Raw genomic sequence first — 13,036 nt, forward strand, 5'->3', positions numbered from 1 at the left:
TTTAGGGTATAAAAGAGGGTAAGAATAGATGACAATAAACTGAACAAGAGTAAACTTCATCAATTAACACCCATAAAAGGAGGGGCGAAGCATGAAAATAGACTAATTACAGGGGTACAAATCGTAAGACAGAAAACATTAAATGAAATAAAGTAAAAACAAAAACGAACCACCCTCTGTTAAAGTAGCAAGTCCTTCAAATTAGTAGCATAACAAATATATTCCTTAGCAAGATGAGAATTCTCTATTAATGTGCCTGTATTTAATGGCACATCAGCAAAGAAATTCTGTCCATAAGATTCAAATTAGGCTGGAATTTGTCTCTAGTATATGGCAGGGGAACTCAGAAGTTTCTACAGCAATGGTTCTACAGTATGTAGAGTGATGAAGACAAATGGCCCAACAATGCTTATATTTGAAATGTTTCTTCTGAAATTTGGTTGGTTTTTATCTCATGGACATTGTGAATCTTGTAACAATCATGCTAACTCAGTGGGTCACTAAGATGCTCAGGGCCATATTATCACCTATCAATGAAATTCACATTCCTTTCTGATGTTCTCATGTTTTCCTACCACCATCTTGATCTCGTGCTGATTTATTCAGCTTTTTGTTTCTATCTGATCTATTTTGTGTATTTGGCTATCCATTTCAGATTCATTTTTAGAATGAGACTAAGAGGAAAGAGTGAAGGAGAAATAAAAAAGAATGAAAAAAATTTCCCCACACTTATTTCCCTGAACAGATGGCTGGGAACAGCCTTAATCTATATACATATCTGTTGCTTTAGGTATAACAGGAAAATGTTTGAGTGAATTAATTCCTTCATGCGTAGCCACTTGTAAATGCTAAGCATCAATGACTGGTTTGAAAATGTCAGCTATGGAATTTCTGCTCCTTTGGGTGAGTGGATTCTTGTTTGTGCATCTGGTGTCAAGCGTTGCTTGATAAAGCAACTGCTCATCTTGGCTTTCTTCCCATGTTCTTCTGTGTTTTGAAAGTGTACTAAGATCTGTAGCAAAGCAGGCACATCAGACACTCAACAAATATTCATGTGTTGAGACAGAGTCCTATCTTTTTGAAATCAACAGAATTAACATATGGTAACACTCGTGAAAATAGCAATAACTCTCCTTATACGGCATTTTATGGCCTATGGCATACTTTTAAATACATTATTTTGTTTGATTCAAACATGCTTAGAATGAAATATATTTAACAATTTATAAATCTTGATCAAAGCCAATGAAATTTCCAGCCGAATGTGTACTTATGTGTACAAATATGTACTCTGTATTAGAGCCCCAAATTTATAGTCTTTTTCTCATTTTCCTTCTCTTTTACATCTTTCTTCTTTTTACATTTTTTTGTTCACTCATTAATTATTCATTTGTTTCTTCTTTCAGTTTTTTGGTGAACAAGATTACTGTGCCTTAAAATGTGAGAGGCCATGCTCTTTTACCTCTTTCACTTCCTGCTTCATGAATTGTTTGGTGCAGAAATCTATTCTCCGTTCTCTCCCTTTTGTTGTAAAAGCTGGCCTGGGCTTCCATACTTTCACAGACCAGAGGACTGACTCTAAGAAGGGTCTAGGTGAACGCAAGAGAACTTCAGGAGCAAATGTATTCTTTCTTGCTATTTGTTGTAGTCCTTACCTGCCACTGTTGATTTGCATCAGAGCAGTCTTTCCCCATAATGCAAGGATGAGATAAAACTCTTAATTTGAGATAGAAAAACAGGGAAAAAGACATTTTAAGTAGGTCTCCTTTGAACCCTAGCAACACTGACTAGAAAACTCTGCTTTTAGTGATCACTTGTCTAGTGATTTATGAGGTAGAGTAGTATTTTGAGATATTTATTGATATTTCTTCTCCATAGTTCCTTATATCCTGTGATTCTTTCCCATAACTAGGAAGCTGGCATTCCACAATTATGCTTCAGGAAATACATTATACAGCAGAATGCAGAGAATATAAAAAGTTTTAAATATGCTTAAAAACAAAATAGAAAACCTGAGTTTATAATGTCAGACAAAAGAGAGATGGAAATTAAAATTAGAGAGTAAGCAAGATAATGTTGGGTCACTGAAAGCAGATGTCATGCTTCTCCTTCCCATTCTGCCTTGCTATGGATCCAAGATTGCATAAAACAGGTAGGAAATACACAAAACAAAATCTCACTAGATTCAGGATGATTTGCCAGAAAGCTATATTCTGCTTCCTTAGTGAAGTCAGAGGGATGGTAGGACTTGCAGAAATTTACATACTCAGAATGTCATGGAAACACTTGAGTAAACAAACATAGTTTTGCAGAATGTCTAGACATACAAACCTGAGGAAACTTCATAGAGTCTTGTTGGCTCCAGGGAACAACTAAGTGTTTTCATTATGACTGAGAGAGTTCCAGTGTAGCCAGGATAGAATTGGACCTGGAAAGGCCAAGGGATGTGGTGAGGAGGATGCTACTGATTGTATAGACCAGTGACCAAAGAGCTAATGTTAGTTTGAGGAGCTGGTAATGACTAAGGATCATATTTCCATCCTTGCACCCATCTTCCAAGTGTGAAACCAGCCCTTCTTCCTATAACTCTAGGGAAGCGATAAGACTCCCAGACTTGAATGAATGACTTAGAATTGATTAAGATTGTTTTTACCACTGAATGGGATGTGAACATTAAAAAAAAAAAAAAAGGACATTACATTTCTGCATCCTGATTTGCAGTTTCAATGTCAAAACCATCTCATGTGCTAAGAAAAAGACATTTAAAGCTTTGCTACCATAACTTTGCACTCCATATGGCTAAATAAGTATATGAGTTTATCTCTCCACTCTCCTAAAGGGAAAAAGAAAACACTCCTATTGTACCTGTGAGTCTGAATGTGTGCTTTCAACACGTAACCTTATTATCCTGGTCTCCACCCTGTGGACTTGAGAGTTTACTGAGTTGTTCAAAACTCCCGGTGAGAAGCTGCACTGTGTGTCAATATGGTACCTGTTGCTCTCTTGGTACTTGGTATGCCAGAGTGCCTTTAAACAAAAATTTGAGGTTTAGAGCAGTGACATCTAGGAAGTATCATCTAATCTGAAGATGAATAAAATTGATCTAGGTAAGAGTGGAAGTGTGAGGAGTGAAATGGTATCTCTGGTAGAGAGCATAGTTTATATAAAGACCTTGTGAGTAAGAGTGTTTGTAATTCAGTCTGACTGGAGATCAGATTGCAAGGCAAGAGGTGATGGGTCAAGAGAGAAGGCGGAAAGCAAGCAGGAGCAAAGCAAGAAAGTCCTTATAATTCTGTGTTTTTATCCTGAGGGCAATGAGGAGTCACTTAAGCATTTTAAGCAGGGGAATGTTTCACTGTATAAAGTGGGTAGTGGATAAGAGGGATGGAGCCTGGGAGTTAGGGACACCATTTAGGAGGCACGGCAGTAGTCTGGGCAAACATGTTGATAGCTTGAATTAGGAAACTAATGATAGGAATGAAGAGAAATTGACAGATGTATAAGATACTCAGATTCCTTGGTATTATAAACCATCTTGGTGAAATTAATAATAATCAAGATCTCCTCTACATAATTTTTTGGTCTTATAAGCCTTTTTGTCTTAATGTTGCTCTTAGAGCTTTCCTCTCTCCAAGGTGTTCTTTGGGGTTTGTGTTCACAACCCATCCTTGCTGCCTCTGGTCTCAGAGGCCAGGTGATTTAGTAGCAAAAGGTCTACATGGTTCCCAAACCTAAGATCACCCCGATTCACAACTTTAAATCCAGATACATTGCTCCCAAACCTAAGATCACCCTGATTCACAACTTTAAATCCAGATCTTCTAACCTGAGTACTGTTAGACTAAATAGACGTGAATACACACACACACATATACACACACACACACTACAGAGCTAAAGATCCTTCCTGACTTTTACTAGATTATATGTATTTCAGTGGGTCTTAGAATCTATGTATTGTTATAAATGTTCTTGGAAACAGATAACACTAAAAATCCATGTACTTGGAAAAACAGTAAGTACGGTTTACTCATCCTATCCTGGCATCCTTAGAAAGAGAGGAGAAACCGGAGAGGAATGAGTCTCTTGGGTTGGGAGGGAGGAGGTTTTAGTTGTTCAGTGATATGACTCAGAGGTAGAGTTAAGCTTTCCAAAGTGCACCTGTGACTTAACTGTGAGCCTGACACAGGGACTCTGAGGAGAGAAAAGGAAGCAGTAATTTAATCTCTGGACAAATATTTAATAAAATGCAGTTTTCAAAAGAAGACATAAGATGCATCTAGGATCTCAAAGTATAAAACCAGAGAAGTCAAAGTTACTCAAATCATGTGGCTTAGATATAAATGGAAGTGTAGGGCTGATATTCCTCCTATTTAGTGAAAACGATGTGCAGTGGATGAATAACGGGTGTTTATGCTTGATTAAGGGGCGCTCCTTATAAAGATTTCAGGGAAATGACCGAATAAGTGAATTACTGGGCATGTGCTGGCACTGTGTTCCCTCAGCTGCTTAAAACCACATTGAGTTAATGAGATATGAGTCACTCAACTGTATAGTTGATAATCAGAAGACCTCATGCAACAGAAGCAATGGCAGACTGAGGTTGTTTCTAAGTCAGTGGTCTAAATGGGATTGGATGCTCCAACGACAATATGGTAAAATGTTCCACTATCTGTGTATATTAAAGTCTCAACCAAGATGTCTAGGAAGTGGGGCAAGTCATTATTTTCTGTTTTGTGGTCAGCGTGGCTAATGTGGAAAACCCCTTTTTGCTTCAAAACTCTTACCCAAAGTCCTCCCAAAATGCATGAAATCACTCTCTTACTTGTGAAGTCTGCAGATATAAAACTATAATACAGAAACTTGGGAAGCTGGATTGATTTTGTTTTCATCCCCAGATTTATGCAGGAAACTGCTTTGTTTATGAAACTTTTAATATAGTGTGGTTTTCTCATTTTTTTCATTTGCTTCCCCCCATTGTCAAAAGTAGAATACTAAAAATATTGCTAAGAGTTGAAGGATCCAGCAGTTTATGTACAGATGATTGAAGTTATGCTTTCTCAATATATATTTTGAGATGCCTGCAATTATTTTATAGCTTTGGCTTATAGGATTGTTTTTTATATTTTTATTATTTTATTATTTTTTAACTTTCTGACTTACAAGTCATTATTTTAGAACCTTCACCAGTTTTATACTAATAACTTGGCTATATTATCCTAGACTCACCAACCAGTTTTCCTAAAAGTCATCAAATGAAAGTTAAAAGCAGCATGTGTGTCTACATGGTTACACTTAAAAAGATAACATAGCGATGCTTTATGAAAATACCATCATATTTTCATACTTATGAAAATAAGCATCAAAAGAGGCTATAAATGGAGAGCAAGATTTAAAGAAGTGCTGCCAACTGATAATTCTCAAAAGTATTACTTCATCTAAACCTCTTTTCTCCTGAGCCTTAAGCAGAAAGGTATCCTAATGTATATCCTGGTGGTAAAGGGCAGGGGGGCGGGTGGGGCGGAGATACTTAATTCAATTATGAAATGTGTTCATGTGTGATTTTTGTTTTGTTTTGTTTTGTTTTGTTTTTTGGCTTCCAAACCCCTAAGAATTCAATTATTATTTAATTTTGATTCCAACTTGTTTACTTATTGCATATTTCATATTAAACAGAGAGCATAACCAGAATGTCCATCCAGATACGTCCTGCTCAGATGGTGCTTTTTTGTCCAAATTCTTTTAAATACTTCCTAACTGACAATATCTGACCTGAGTTCTATTTTCAAAAGACCAGTTCTTTGATAGTGTAGCTAATTATAACACAAAAACAAAAACAAAACTGGGAGCTATCCAAGTTAGAATATTAACAGAGGCTGATGTACCAAGATTTTACCAGGGTCTGGTATGATTCATTTTAGCAGCAGACTGTTTGGGCAACTCAAAAGTAACAATATTGTATTAAGGAATCAAAAGCTAGGCTGGGGTACAGAAAAAGAAGTTTAAGAGCAGTAAATCCTCGCAGTGTCCATTATTTCATATCTTCGCAAGTTGTTGACTCTCCTATACTTTCTTCATGGTCATTTCCATGAGAGAACTATTGAAAAAACTGTTTAACCTGAAAGCAAATCTCTCCCCACATGATCACAAAACCAATCTTATAGATAAGATTAAAAAAATGGCTTTCTGATTTGAAGTCTCAAAATCTCTTTTCAGAACCAAGGAAACTGGAACAAAGTTTAGTGTTGGGTTGGGAGACGGCTTGCCCAGACCAGAGCAGGATTATGTACCTGGAGAACACGATGTAAAGGGGAGAAGGGGATGAGGAAGGAGAACCCTTAGAAGGGATTGTCAAGACAATCCTCCCTTGCACGCCTGTTTCAGAGTCACAAATGAAAGCAGATTTTGGTGGGAGCAGGAGGCTTATGTGAGACCAAAAATAAGGGAGCTGAGAAAAGCTTATGGGGGTTGAAGAACTTTGCTTCAGGAGTGCCTCTCCTGAGGAAGAAAATAGAAGGCAGAGTTCTATAAAAAGAAAGAAGAGGAAAGAGGCTTTCTGGAGAGTTTCCTAAGTGAGAACCACAGCCAGTTTATGTCATCCCTTTGCAATTTCAACAACACCATCAAAGAGAAATGATTCACCATGAGATAATAACATTTCTGGCATCCATACTTCCATGTAATACCTGAAGAATTAGGTACAGGAGTCCTTGGGAGGGAGGGAGAATTTCCCAGGGAAGTGGTTAAACAGATCAGTGGGGTAAATGTTGAGAAAGGCTTAAGGAATACCTGGATACCTCTGTCCCTCCTCTTCACTTGATTAATTTCCATTTACCCTTCAGCTCTCTGGGTCCTCTAAGAGGTCATTCCTGACCCCAAGTACTATGATGGATGCTTGCCAGGGGCTCCCATGGCATCCTGGATTTAGCTACTCTTTACCTCTTTATTCTACATGTAATTTTTTTAACCATTTAACCATTTAACTCCAGCAAAGATCACAGTGCCTGTCACATAGTAGATGCTTAATAAACACTTGCTAACTGAACAAAACTATTCAAGCAGAATGAGATCATTCTAATCCAATGAGGGCATACAGACTTGATATCACATACCAACATTGATTGATTGATAGTGGCTGCCCAAAGGGACAGCTTGAGAAGGACTGTAAGGCTTCAGGAGAGCTCAGTGGTAAATGGAACCTGCAACAAATAATAATGTCTGAAATATTTCCCTGTTCTAAAACCTATTTTTTATTTTGTTTTGTTAAACAGAGTGATAGCCTGTTCTAATGAAGAAACATTAGCCTTAGATTCCATGATGCAATTATTTACAGTGAACATAAACCCGAAACTGGAAGTGACATTCAGAAAACCGAAAAACAAAACAACAAAAAGCAACAATAATGACAACAACTAAAATTCAAAGAGGACAGGAAGACTTGAATTAGTATGATGGCACAATGTATGTCTCCACACAATGTATGGAGATACACACACCAGGCATGTGCACGTGTGCATACACACACCGAAGCCCATGGAAATATTAAAAAGTATAGGCCCAACTCATAGGAATTTGGGGACTATAGTTTTGATTGGTTTGACAGAGTAACCAAGTCAGAAAAAAAAATAGAGCAAGCTGAAATATAACACGAAGTGGCTTTGGCAAAAGTCCAATCGTTGACCCTTGACAGAAACTGAGACAACTGACTTCTGAGCTGGCCAGAGTCCTGTCCTGGTCTCTCCTCCCATCCAGCCCACATGGACTCTTCTCTGTTTAGGCCTATTTGGAGACCTCATATCTGAGTAGGTAGCATGATGGAGAGGAAAAGATATAATTGCCACCACTCCTGGCATTTGTAGTCAAGGAGACAAAGTACCTGGAAAGCAAGGAATGTGGAGTGAGGTATTTTCTATATGCACTCACACAATAATGCCCTATTCTGCATCTGGCGTGTTTGGATAGTGGCAATCTTAGATCAAAAGATGTCATTCCATGCTAATGTGGATATATGTGGAGAGACTGTCATATGAACATAAACCCTGTTTCCTTTTTATCCTAAGCATAGAGCTAGACTGCTTTTTTTTCTTTAAACCTTCTACAGTTAAGTTCAGCATATGACTACATTCTGAACTCAAACTAAATTTTCAACTTCTACTTTCAGTGGAAAGTGGGCAAAAGTCATGTAAGCCATCTGAAGCCCTAACCACAAAACCTTCCATCCTATTTCTGTTCTTTCTCTGTTCCCTTGTTTGCTGGTCAAATATAGAAGATTCAACAAAGGATTCAAAGACCCTAGGAAATGGGAGAGCCGCTATGTGGAAGGAGACTGGCATGCCTTTAACTCTGTGTTCTTTTCAGAACTTTGCTAGACTGTAATATGAAGGAAAAATAACCTTTATTGTGTTGGGTCATGTGCGATTTGGGGGTTTATTACAGTAGTTGGCCTACTGTGATTAGTACACCATACTAGATCATTTCTGTTGGCCATCAGAGATTAAGCAGACATTAAAGACCTGTTGAAGATCTCCTTATGGATTCTATATGTTGAGAAGTGTAAAACTTGATGTCTGGTCATCTGTTGTTTGATCTAATTTATCTACAGTGTATTACCCCAAATATTAGGATTTATAACAACAACCACTGTCTAGTCCAGATTCCAGAGGAAGGAAAACAGACCCAACCCCTTGATGGAAAAAGTGTCAAAAGATCTTGTGGTCATTTTTAATCTACCACATCTAGATAGGTAGTCCTGTATTTAAGGATGAATAAACAGAAAAAAAAAAATGTATAGTATAGAGAAAAGAAGAAGTCCCATGAAGAATACAATAGAGAAAAATTATGAAAATTTAATAGAAATGTGTTTCTCAATAAATGTTCAAGAAAAGTCTTTACAGGTTTAAGCAGGAGTAACAAGAGGTATCTAACCAAAAAAAAAAAAAAAAAAGGTAGTTAACTGAAATAATTAAAGAAGTTGCTTCTCAAAAGAAGAAAGAAGACCCTGAAGTACAGTAGCATGTTTAATACCCACATTATTCCCACTAACTATTTAAAGTATTAATAGGAAATATATAATTACTTCTGAGTATATAGCTGAACAGGTTCTATTATCTGCTTTTAAGACAGACTTAACCTAATTCTCATAATTAACATAATTCTAAAAACTTTAGGGCAAATTATCTCTTGTTTCCAAGTTCTTATAAGATTGGTTGAGTTATCCTTCCTTCTCTGCACAACTCCTTCTCCATTTCTCTCCCCTTGCTTCCCCCCTACACTTCAAAATACCATAGTCTTGCTTAATATATCATGTGTTCCTTTATTATTCATTTGTAGACTATAAAACTCAGATGTTGCTAATAACTTGAATATCTGGTCTTTTATGTGGTGACACAGTATTCCTTATCCACATGAACACTTACTGATGAATGATGATAAAATGATTTTATTGTTGTTATGAGAAGGAATTTATCTAAAAATAATAGTATTTGAAGCAGTTGAAAAAAATGAAGGCACACTTAAAACATTCTCATTATCCACCCATGAGGGGAAAAATGATCAAGTTGTCCATGTATCCATTCTACATGAAATTGATTTGGCTATGAAATTATTTCCATTGCAAAGAAAGTTAAGAATGAATACACATAACAGTTATCTAGCTGTGGATATTCACTATATAGTGAATATCCCTTGTGTCCGTGGCTGGCTCTTGTATTTTGTTTTCCTTTGGAGCACTACAATTAAAACACTAATGGTGCTATTTGTGCTTTGGATTCAGATTCCCCTAAAAAATACTGGAAAAAATGTTTCATTCCATTTACTATTTGAGTACCTACTTTTGTAGTTTCTTTTCTTTTTTTTTTTTAAGATTTTATTTATTTATTCATGAGAGACACAGAGAGAGAGAGAGAGAGAGAAAGAGAGAGAGAGAGAGTCAGAGACACAGGCAGAGGGAGAAGCAGACTCCATGCAGGGAGCCCGATGTGGGACTTGATGCCGAGACTCCAGGATCACACCCTGGGCTAAAGGCAGGCACTAAACCGCTGAGCCATCCAGGGATCCCCTGTAGTTTTTTTTTCTAATGGGTTCTAAATGTTTTCATTTTGTCTTTCCAAGTAAATTTTTGAAAGGCAGGGATTTTGTGAATTCTCAACATTTGTCATGATTATGGGACTCAATAACATTGCAGATTAATTGAGAATTAAAAGAACAACTATCTAGCTGTAGGTCTTATAGAAGATGTACTTGGAGTGTTGAGTATTTTCATTAAAGTATGTTTGGGCATATTCATGTATTTCAATTTCCATGCTATTTTTATTTTCAAAGGCAGTATGGTTTAAAGGTCAAAGATTGGGTCTTTGAGCCTAAGTAGGTTTGTATATCAACTCCACCATTTCCTAGAAATGCAACCTCTGCATTTCAACTTTTTTCATCCTTAAAATGGGAATAATAATAGTAATATGCTTACTACCTAGTCTTCTGTTGTGCAGAGTAGCTGAATTTATACATGGGAAGATTTAGAAGTACCCAGCATATATAAAGTACTTGTTACAGGTAGAATAATGACACCCAAAGATGTCTGTGTCCTGATCCCAGGAACCTGTAAACATATTACCTCATATGGCAAAAGGGACTTTGGAGATGTGATCAAAGTAAGCATTTGCAGACAGGGATATTATCCTAAATTATCCATGTAGGCCCAAGGTAACCACAAAGGTCCTTATAAGTGAAAGAGGGAGGCAGGAGAGTTAGAACCAGAGAAGATGTGGCCAGAGGAGCAGGTTATAGTACTTTAGGGTGTGACTTGAAGAATTCAGGCAGCATCTAGAAACTGGAAAAGGCAAGGAGATGGATTCTCCCTTAGAGCCTTTAGAAGGAGGCACACAAGGCTAAAATCTAAAAATTAAGCTCACTAGGCTGGTGAGACCCACTGTGAGTTCTGACCTCCAGAACTATAAGATAATAAATTTGTGTTGCACTACGCTATGATATTTGTAATAATCTGTTAGAATGGCAAGAGGAAACTAATGCCACACTCCATAAGTGATCCTGTTGTTATTCTTCACAACCACAGATAATTGAGAAAGACCCACCTGGGTAAGATGGATATATAAAACTGAATCAGAACAGATTACAAAGTCCATAGTTTTAACTACTTTTTTTCTCTAAATACCGCAGCCTCATATCACAGCAGCAATGATGGACAAGAATTGTAATAAATATTCTAGTTTCCCTGCTTTACTCTTTCAAATGTTTGAAAAAATAAATGAAAATGTAAAATTCCCTCAATTTCCACTTTTAAGCAGAGAATAGCCATTAGTGAGCTTGTGGTAATGCTGCTTGAATATTTTCCCCTTCTTACTAAGAACCTTCTTGGTTCCCACGAGAACCCAGAGGTACCCAAGTCACATGGTGTTCTTCCTGTAATATTTTGTCCTGTACAAACAATAGGATGCCAATTATCCAGCCTTAACATGACAAACAATAAGTTACTATGACAATTTTATTTTTGGTGAACTGATCCTACGAAATTAGAAGTTTGGAAAGAACCACATGCCTGAAATTCATCCTGTTTATCTCCTTTCCAAGAGGGTTTGTATCCACTCTATTGTAGGCACCCAAGAAATAATTTGTTTTCTTTAAAAGACAATGACATAATCTCCTTCAGAAAATTCTGTTTTCTCTCCAGTCTCCCCTACCTTTCTATACTCACATAAATTATTTTTTACATACACTAGTCTTAACTTCATGATGCTAGGGACATAATATAGTTACTTTGTTGCATCTTAAGGTAGTTTCCTCTTTCTTAGTTCTCAAAGAAGAAACAATATTGTCATCTTTTCTCCTTGTTCTATTGTAGTTACAAATACTGTGCTACAAAATATATGGCAGTTGCTCCAAATGGCAATTGATGGAAATGTTTGCTTCCCTGCCTAGTAGGTAAGTAGAGAGATTTAAGCTACACTTTAATTTTAGATTTTTCTTCATTTGTTTTCATTTGGGAACTGTGACACACCTGGATGATGTTTCCATTATGTATATATATGTATGTATGTATAACATATAAACATATATGTATACACATATGAAATAGGTATATGTTCTAATAATGCTTTTGTTTCCTTGAAAATGGTTCAGGCTAAAAAGCTGTGGCCTGGGAAGCTATCAATGACAACAAAGATTATTTCAAAAAGGCTCAGGAGCCAATTAAATAGGCTTCCATTAATTGGAGCATCAAAATGGGTTATAAATAAAATGGGCTAGACACATCAAATGCTTTTAAATCCATTAATTCATAATGATACTTATAAATGTTGAAGGATGCAAGCGAACCAACTTAGTATTTTGGAAACTTATAAATAAAGGAAAAGAATAATTTATTTATCTGTCCTTTGTATATGAACTATATCTAAAGGTAGCCTTATACAGATGAGAGGGATCCTTTCTTCATGGCAATATTCTAATTAATAAGTGGTGAATAAATGATAAAATTAGATATCACCGTTTTGCAACCCCTAAGGAAATAATGGCTGCTAACATCATAAAGTAAAAGATAATTTATATAATGGAAGTGATATGGTGGTATGGAAGGACATATCACCACCCATGAAATATGAAATAGTCTTGCCATAGAAATTGAACCCGAATCTCACAAAATATCCAGATCTAACTACCAATACACAACAATACAGAGGACAGAGGAAGAAACATAATATACCATGGGAAAACAAATAGCAAAATCTGGACTGAAGAAAACCGAAGGACAAAGAACCTGGCTTTATTAAGAAAATATGTAAGGAAAGGAAAAAAAAAAAAGATTAAAAGGAAACCTATTGTTTATCAGATACTTAAGGCATTTATAGACCAAGGAAACCATATGGAATTTATTCGAATCCCATTAAAAAAATTATTTTAAAAGACCCATAAAGCAGTTATGAGACAAAGAAATCTGAACACAACTGGATATTAATTTTAATTACTATATTTTTCAGTTCTAGAATACATGATCCTTTTTCTAAGGAAACAGATTCCTGGTGTCCAT

Source organism: Canis aureus, chromosome 4 (genome assembly GCF_053574225.1).
Source record: "Canis aureus isolate CA01 chromosome 4, VMU_Caureus_v.1.0, whole genome shotgun sequence".
Taxonomy (NCBI): domain Eukaryota; kingdom Metazoa; phylum Chordata; class Mammalia; order Carnivora; family Canidae; genus Canis; species Canis aureus.